At 32.0% G+C, this 8,002-nt stretch overlaps 1 pseudogene; it reads left to right on the forward strand.

Annotated features, from left to right (window-relative positions):
* Positions 1 to 3,894: 3,894 nt before the first annotated feature.
* Positions 3,895 to 6,263, forward strand: LOC149549358 (L-type lectin-domain containing receptor kinase IV.1 pseudogene; annotated as a pseudogene).
* Positions 6,264 to 8,002: the final 1,739 nt, after the last annotated feature.

Below are 8,002 nucleotides of genomic sequence, written 5' to 3' on the forward strand. Positions count from 1 at the left end.
GGCCCAAATAGGTGCAATCGTCAGGAACATCACATGGTTCCGTCAAGCTAGGATTCACCAAATAATGCAACTCATAGACATTTTGGGATTTACCAAAAAGGATTAGTTTGAGATCTGGGCACACATGTACCAGCTCTGATGGAGGTGGAAATGGTGGGGGGGATCCATCCCTCAGATGACTATGAAGGCATGAACTAGAGTTGCAGGTTGTATCGGGTGGGAAAGTTGCATAAAATAATATTATGTTTTTTAGATTGTTAAATGTGATTTTAGAATGAAATCAGATTCAGTTATTATTTATATAGAGTACATGTATTATTTTTTAATATAATATAAATATTGTATAGATTTTAAAATGAAATAATTTGAGTTTTTTCAAAAATATGTGTTGTTGAATTTCAAATTTTACAATTTTGATTACTATATATTGAATTAAGAAAAAGTGACATATTTTTTCAAAAAAAAAAATTACTCTTGCATATTTGCATCCTTGCCCTTATCAAAATGTATTTATCAAGCAAAATATTTATGAAAAACCATAGTAGTAAACAACTAGGGTTAAATAGTAAAGAAAAGTGTCCATAAAAACTACAATGGTAAAATATTTAGTTAAAATAGTCAATATATTATAGCAACTACAAAAAATGAGAGTGAATACTTTTGTGTTATAAAATTTCTAAAATACCCTAAAACACATAATAGTTCCATAAATCTATGATTTAATAATTGTTTTAAAACTTTGTGAAATATTGTTCTATATGTCATCATCTGATTAGTATGGCATATTTTAGCATTTTTATTTTTTTTGGTCTGTGTGTGTGTGTGTGTGTGTGTGTGTGTGTGTGTAATCATTGAATGTTTGCTAATAATACTTTTAGAAATTATATTAGAGGCTCAAACACAATAATTTAAAAATAAAATTGAACCATTTTGGATGTCAATTCCACATGTTTAAAATGTTAAATATATGTGCAATATACATAGTAATAAATTATAATTATAAATTCTATTTCTCCTTGTCCCCTTTTATCTATTACATAAAATAAGCGTGTTAGTGTTAGAGCCTAATTATCTTTTCAACCATGTTTGGATCTCCATGAACATGTATTAAACAAAAAGGATAAACTTTTTAAAGTTCTAGGATTTTTTTTTGACTGCTCATTGTTCAAATCAAAGATCATTAGATCAATGACTACAATTTTAAACAAAACAAAGATCAATAGATAAAATAAAATGGAAGTAAATTGATAGTGAACCTTCCATATTAATAATCCTAAATTCTCTATTGCTTTAATTCAATCAAACACCCTTTTAAGTGAAGATTATTATTTTTCTTTATTTTTTTATTAGACATTATCACCCTTTAAATTAACAGGTGTCATTCAACTATCACACCATATACCTAAAATATAAAAATAAAAGTTTGTCATGTATAAATATTTAGTAATTTAATTCTCAAAAAATTAATTATCTTCTTAATTTTTTAAAATTTAATTTCACATTTACCTTCTTAGTAAGATGAAAAGGAGAGAAAAGACACTCAAGAAAAGTGAAGGTAGAGAAAGAGAATCCATTCCATTTTAGTCCATAATCACAAGCAATAACAATTCTCTCAATAAAGTGAGTAATGATGAAAAGATGTGGGATGGTTGATGACAATACTCCATAATGGCCACAAGGAATTTTGATATTTACAAGAAAAATGTCCAACTAAGAAGCATCATTATCTTTATAAGCATCAAATGATGTTTGTAAGTATTTTGTATTCATGTCAATCATATAGAAAAAAATGTGTAATTGTTCTTCTCTAGTGGACATTGGATGAAGATATATCATATCTAAATGAGTCCCATTGGACAATTATAGTGTTGTTGATCATGCAACTAGTCACAAAGAATATTAAAGAATTTTCAAGATGCAAAGAAATGATACGATAAAATATGCTAGGATGTGGAAGAAATTAGCAAATGGAGACAACTCAAACTATTAGAAAAATTTAAAAATAGTGGCCATGTGTTGAACAATCTCATATTTATTTTATTTATTTGTTTTGGGAATGCATGATTATACAAGTTTTAGATGTTCTTTCAACAAACACATTGTGTGGAAAGCATTCTATGTGCTTATGAAATAGATAAATTTTATAAATCTAGGAATTTATATTCCAAGTTTATTTTTGATTCATAATGTCCCTTTCTTAGATTGTCCATAGATACTTTTCTCATTCCTACTTTTTCTTTAAATTCTTCTAATTATCATAATTAAGTAAACTCATTAAACATTGTTCACATCTATACTATCCATAATATGAGATAATACTAACATGGATAATATATGTATCTTCTTTTATTTCAATTTTAAATTCACATATCTTCTAGGTACCCATTGCACCTAGGAAATGTCTATCCAACCTGTAGACTTTAGTATTTTAATGATTTAAGAAACAATTTAAAAAATCTTTGACATTGATTTTCTATTTTTATTTAATGAAGAAATTACAATAGAAGGAATCCAGTCGGCTAGTTAGCCACTGGCTTGCACCCATATGTACAATTACTAGTTAGTACTAAGAGGAATCACATATAAAATAGAAAGGACTCGTAAGATGACGAGATATAGTAAGGAAATGTCTAGCCAAGGCTGTTAGGCAAAGCAACTTCAATAATTTGTGTACGACATGCAGGTATTTGAGAAAATTAATAAGAAAAAATATCTATACCATGTTGTGTGAGTATTTATCTACATCTAACATCAGTTCAATGAACTCACTAATAGGGGAGAAGAACCAATAGTCATGAGGGGCAACTTCATCAACATGTAGCTGCTACAGGGGATATCATAAAACCTTCATTTTTTTTAGAAATGTAAAATGGACATTGAATTACCTACAACTAAGGTTTGAAGTTGTGACTCATCACACAACTCATTAAAATAGTGCACCTAGTGAGATGTGTCAAAAAATTAACTTTTTAAACATTCAATTAAAGTTTAATATAAAAATATCTAATAATTGAATTTAAAATTATCATTTGTTCTTAACAGAATATTGTATAATTATATAAAATGTAGCATATATGTAACTTAAATGGACCAAATAGTTATTATTAATCATAAATATTTATTATATATAACTTTTATATATAACACAAAATGACAAATACTTCAACAAAATAAAATTATTTGTTTTTATAAAAATAACACATTATGATATAAAATACAACCTATAACCAACACAAAAGGACCATTAGTTGAACACTAAAAGTTTTTGACAATCTCACACATTTCACAAGAAAATCTAATGCATTTATTAGTATTTGTCTTTTATGTTTGTGATGAGACATAGCATTGATATGATTTACTCTATGCATATAAATTGCCACCCCAATAGTTGTACACATAAGAGTAGTATTTGTACACTAAGATATCAATGTTTATGTAATTGATCATATTATGTTTTGAGTGACACACATATATGAAATAGCTATGATATTTTATTTGAGACAAAAGGTTATTTATTTCACTCATTAATGAATTCATATATTTATTTTTTCTATAGCATTTATAAGTTTTCATCTGTTCAAGTATTGGTATATTTTCTATCAACATTTAGATTTTTTTATATTTAGAAATAGATCAATTAATTACAATATATAGTAAAAATGTGTTGGAAGATTGAACTCTATATTATTAGACTCCCTTCAACTATTGGGTCCTCTTCCCTAACTCCATATAACTAGTCAAAATCTAGCCAAGTGGTAAAAATAATTATTTTGCCCACACTATTACGTATTATACATGGGTACGCGGGCTCTTAATTGACTTTGAATCCATGTAAATATCACTATGTGTTTTATATATATTTCATTTACTTTTGTATCCTTTGCTGCACTCTGTTTCTATACCAATAACCGGAGAGCTTTCTTGTATTGTTTTAGAGGCGTGAGAAGCGAAAACACTAAAAAGAAATGGAAACTCTGGAATACACAGAAAGGTAAATCTGGATCAATTTGTCAGCTGGGTTTATGTATTTTTTCCCTCTTTCATAGGTGCATTTCAAGCTCAATTTTGCTTTCTATGGAAAGAATTATTTAAACCTGTTGGAGATCTCTCTAAAGTTGTCCAATGCTTTTTAATATACACTGCTCGTTATGTTCCAACATTCCTCCTCCACACCTCGCTTATTGCCCAAGCCCACACACATTTTGTCTTCAACCAATTCAGTGCGTCGAGCCTCCAATTCTTCGGTAATGCTAGAGTGGAGTCCAATGCAATCTCCCTTACTCAACCACCTCCATATACTATTGGCCGCGCTTTCTATCCACATCCTGTGCGTATGAAAGATCTGAATTCGACTTTCTATTTTAGCACAACTTTTGTGTTTAGTATTGTTCCTTCTCCTGCTTCACAATCTGGGTTTGGGATGGCGTTCATTATGACGCCCACCAAGTCTCCAGAGGGATCTTTGCCGGGTCCCTATCTTGGCTTGATTAGCAATTTATCAGACATGGGAGATGCCTCGAATCATCTGTTTGCAGTTGAGTTCGACACATACAAGAACTTGGAACTTGGGGATATCAACGACAATCACGTTGGTGTGGATCTCAACGACCTCAGATCTGTGAACTCTACACCTGCAGGCTTCTGGATTAACAACACCCAATTCCACGAATTGGATCTCCGTAGCGGACATAATATTCAAGCTTGGATTGACTGTGATCATCTTCAGAAGGAGCTCAAAGTCACCATTGCGGAAGCTGGTCTTGATCGCCCACAGAAACCTCTGTTACATATGAAAAATATATCCCTGTCCAACGTTTTTGAGCAAGAGATGTACGTTGGTTTCTCAGCGGCTTCGGGAACCATTTATGAAGAGAATCACATCCTGGCCTGGAGCTTTGCTACAAACGAAAGCTTTGCCCCGTCCCTGAATACGTCTTCTCTTCCATCCTTTGTACGCAGGAAATCAAGGAGCTCAAACTCCAGATTGATAGCTGGCACCAGTACAGCTTGCGTTGTTCTGGTCCTCGTCGTTGTAGTTGTAGCAACCCTACTTGTGCGATGGAAGTGAAATAGGTACAGAGATCTTATTGAAGAATGGGAGATGGAGTATTGGCCTCACAGGCTTAAGTACAAAGACCTACATATTGCAACCAGGGGTTTCAAGAGGAAGAGCTTTTGGGATCCGGGGGCTTCGTTAGGGTATACAAAGGAGTTCTTCCCACAACCGGCCTCCAAGTAGCGGTGAAATGTATCCTTCAAGAAACAGATGATGGGGTGAAGGAATTCGTAGCAGAAATCTCGAGTCTTGGTCGCCTTCAACATCGAAATCTTGTGCAGATCAGAGGTTTCTGCAGGCGGGAAAAGCAGTTGTTCATAGTTTATGACTACATGGCAAATGGTAGCCTGGACAAGATGATATTTGGAAACCCAAAGAAGATGCTAAAGTGGGATCAGAGGTACAGAGTGATGAGAGATGTGGCTGCAGGTTTGCTGTATCTTCACGACGAGTGGGAGCAATGCGTAGTGCACAGAGACATCAAGTCTAGCAATGTTCTGCTAGACTCAGAGCTGAATGGGAAGTTGGGAGATTTCGGGCTTGCCCGTCGGTGCGAGCATAACGGAAACTTGCACACCACTCGCGTGGTAGGAACGCTGGGGTACATTGCACCGGAATTCGTAGAAACAGGAAAGGCGAGTCCCGCCACAGATGTGTTCAGTTTTGGTATTTTTATGTTGGAGGTTGCATGCGGAAGGAGACCAGTTGATCTCTCCCTTCAATCTGATGGCATTGTTCTGGTTGACAGGGTGAGAGAGTTGTATGACAGAGGCAGTCTGATAGATGCAGCCGACCCAAATGTTGGTGGGCAGTATGTTGAAGGTGAGATGGAGAGAGTGCTCAAACTGGGCCTGATATGTTCTAATCCTCAGCCAGAAGGCAGGCTTATGATGAGACAAGTCGTCCAAATTCTTGAAGAAGAAGCTCTACTGCCAGGCTTTGACTCTCCGTGTTCTTTGGATGTCTGCTGTTCTTTAAGAACACAACTGCCATATTCAAGTGGCGTTACAGACGATTTCATTTCCAAGTCAAACTCTCTTTCCGGTGGTGTCAATGTGTAACATCGATCTATTCATCAACTTTGGACTACAAACGGATGCAAGTATTTGTACAGAACAAGTATTTGTTTAGTATAGCTTTTAGCGTTAGAATATGTTTAATTACGTGAAATGTCGAAATACTCAGGATTTATTTAAAGTATCGTTTATTTAAGTAGTCAACATCGTTTACTTGACTTCACACTCAAACTTTTATTTAATCTATTGTTTCCTTGACTTGACACTCAACTTTTATTCAATGTGTCAATATCGTTTCCTTGACTTGATTGTTAATGTAACTATTAAATTCTCCTAGTCGCCACATGTTAAACTCACGTTCTTATCGGATTCGACCTAATGTCATGTACTTCCCACTATCACAATATAATTGTGTTCACTCATGCCTATGGCTTCATGTGAGAGAGAGGCACTACCCATGTAACCATGGACAACTTTGACTTTAAAAAGAGTTTGCATGTGAATTTTTCGAATATAATAATTGAAAAAACATTAACATATCAGATTTTTACAATTAATAAAAATTCAAAGTAGTAGTTGAGGTTTTGATTAAATTTTGAGTATTAATAATTAAGAGTCTTAAAGTATTATTTACATTCTTGAAGCTTCTTTACATTGTTCATTGTACAAGTTCAATCAATATTTATGTTGGACTAATTCAATGGAAATTCAATTTTTAGGGAAAGGAACCAATAGTTGAGTGGGGTTCAATAGTCAATTACCCTCTTGTGAATATATAATAAAATCTTGTAACACATTTTACTATGTATTGGAATTAATTGATCTATTTGTAAATTAAAAAAATTAAACGATGATAAAAAATAGACCGATACTTGAACACATGAAAACTTATAAATGTTATAGAAATTTTTTTTTTTAAAAATACATTAATAAGTGAAATAAACTTTTTGTCTCAAACAAAATATCATAGCTATCTAATATATGTGTGCCACTTATAAAGTAATATGCTCACTTAATAAAATAAGATGCTCACTTAAATAAACATTGATATCTTACTGTACAAATAATATTCTTATGTGTACAATTATTGGGATAGAAATGTATATGCATAGAGTAAATCATATTAATAATAGTGTCTCATCACAAATATAAAAGACGAATACTAATAAATGTCTTGTATTTTCTTATAAATTTGTGCGATTGTCAAATAAATTTAGTGTTCAACTACTTGTCCCTTTGTGTTGGATATAGGTTGTATTTTATTTAATAATGTGTTATTTTTATAACAACAATTTTTTTAATTTTAATTTTTTGTGTTGAAGTATTTGTCCTTGTGTTTAATATAAAAGTTATATATAACAAATATTTATGATTAGTAATAACTATTTGGTCCATTTAAGTCCATATATGTTACATTTCATATAGTTATACAATATATTATTAACAACAAATGATATTTTAAAATTCAATTATTAGAGATTTTTAAATTGAGCTTTGGTCAAATGTTTAAAAAGTCATTTCTTGGACACATTTTACTAGGTGTTCTATTTAATGAGTTGTATGATGAGTCACACCTTCAAACATTAGTTGTAGGTAGTTCAATATCCATTTTACATTTCCAGCAAAAAAAAAAAAAAAAAAAAAAAAGGTCTTACAATATCCCATGTAGTGGCTACATGTTGACAAAGTTGGCCCTCATGACTACTAGTCCTTGTCTCCTATATAATTGATACAAAAATTCTAGTGGGTATGTTGATTGGGATATCCCAAAGGTGCAAATATTTAGGATTTCTTTGTAGTAACATCAAAGTTTAATTAGAGCTCACCATTAGAGAAGTAGGTTCAATTCTATTTTTTCCTCTTTCAAAATTCAAAATTCAAATTCACTATCAACTATCTATTTTTGCATAAATTAAATAAAAAATAGCAA

This window comes from Cupressus sempervirens, chromosome 7, assembly GCF_028749045.1.
Source record: "Cupressus sempervirens isolate cs-2001-9-10 chromosome 7, ASM2874904v1, whole genome shotgun sequence".
NCBI classification, from domain to species: Eukaryota; Viridiplantae; Streptophyta; class Pinopsida; order Cupressales; family Cupressaceae; genus Cupressus; species Cupressus sempervirens.